The sequence below is a fragment of the Budorcas taxicolor genome, chromosome 7 (genome assembly GCF_023091745.1).
Source record: "Budorcas taxicolor isolate Tak-1 chromosome 7, Takin1.1, whole genome shotgun sequence".
Taxonomy (NCBI): Eukaryota; Metazoa; Chordata; class Mammalia; order Artiodactyla; family Bovidae; genus Budorcas; species Budorcas taxicolor.
Window position 1 is genome coordinate 52,988,233 of NC_068916.1, and position 1,326 is coordinate 52,989,558.

General features: G+C 43.5%; 1 long non-coding RNA gene across 1 annotated transcript in view; it reads right to left on the reverse strand.

Annotated features, from left to right (window-relative positions):
- Positions 1-221: 221 nt before the first annotated feature.
- LOC128051537 (uncharacterized) overlaps positions 222-1,326 on the reverse strand; it is a 6,416-nt gene continuing 5,311 nt past the window's right edge. Inside the window, exon 3 of the long non-coding RNA XR_008199723.1 lies at positions 222-753. This is a non-coding gene — a long non-coding RNA (uncharacterized LOC128051537). The remainder of the gene's footprint in view (positions 754-1,326) is intronic.

Below are 1,326 nucleotides of genomic sequence, written 5' to 3' on the forward strand. Positions count from 1 at the left end.
CTTCAGGGTCATCTGTGGGAAGTAAATTCAGTTGTCCTGGGGTCCATCTTGTACTAACCTTTTCATGGTTTGTTGATGGGGGAAGAGAGGATTAGATGGAACAACCCTCAGTCTAGTACTTCTCTTTTGACTTATTCTCAAGCACTTATACCTTGGACCTGTTAATTGCCTCGAAAATAAAGAATTAGCAAGATAGTTTCATTTTTCTTTATTTTGCCACTGGTGCAGCCTCAGGACCTATATCGGAGCAGCCTTCCCATACACCCCGCCTCAGACCCTGTCCTCAGTCGCTCTCCACCTCCTACGTGGAAGGAAGTTCATTTCCTTCAGAGGACTTTTCCTATTGATGACTTTATGTTCTATCATCTTCCTTCCCAGACTATAAATTCCATGAAGTCAGACTGGATTGCTCACTGTAGGAAGGGAAGTACCAGGGATAGAAGAAAAGAAAGGACCTATAGAGGTCCTTAGATAAACCCAAGGTCTAGGATTTTGATCTGGTGTCAGCTCTCATCTGGGGACTGGGAATGATAAGAAACAGGAAGGCAGCTTTCTCTGTATCAGTGCAGGGTGACTTGGCTGCTGGTGGATTCTCTAAGCTTCACACAGATCTTCCTTCTGCAGAGCCTGTCAGTTTCCAAGGAGAACGCACAGCCTCTTCACCCCACTCCAGCCAAAGATGTTTTCTCCTTGGTCAGTGCTTGTTGCGGGCCTGCTGGACCAGCTGCTGTTTCTGGACCATCTCTGGATGACCTAGGTCATTGTGGAAAGAGAACAGATAGCAGTAATAATAGCAAGTAACATTCACCTCTGGAACTTTGCCTCCATTCTTAGTAACTTAATGAGACTTTTATTGTCTCCATTTTATGGAGGAAGAAACTGAGGCTTAAAGAGCATAAGTTACTAGCCTAAAATCATAAAATTTATCAGTAGCAGGGCCAATGTTTAAACCATGTCATTTGTCTTAGAAGCAACTGCTGAACTGTGGAAGACTTCAGATCACTGAAGTTTGGCTGTGGGATGTGTCATGGGCAGGGAGAGATGGGGAGAGAAGGGGAAGGAAATATTGCGGATTTATCTTCGTAATTTTCCTTGGCTTTGGCTAATATTAAAATTATTTTGAGCACTCCACTGACAAAGGCGGAAGAGAGAACCCAATTCGATATTAAATATTTGCAATGGAAAATTCACAAAGTCTTTTTGAATGGAAGATATTTCCGAGTAATTCCCATGGGACTAATTCGGCCAGTTGTTGCTTCTGCTGCACGCTTCCTGTGGTTGCTTCACTGTTCTCAGAAATGAACATTCCTGACTTTGAAGTCCTGG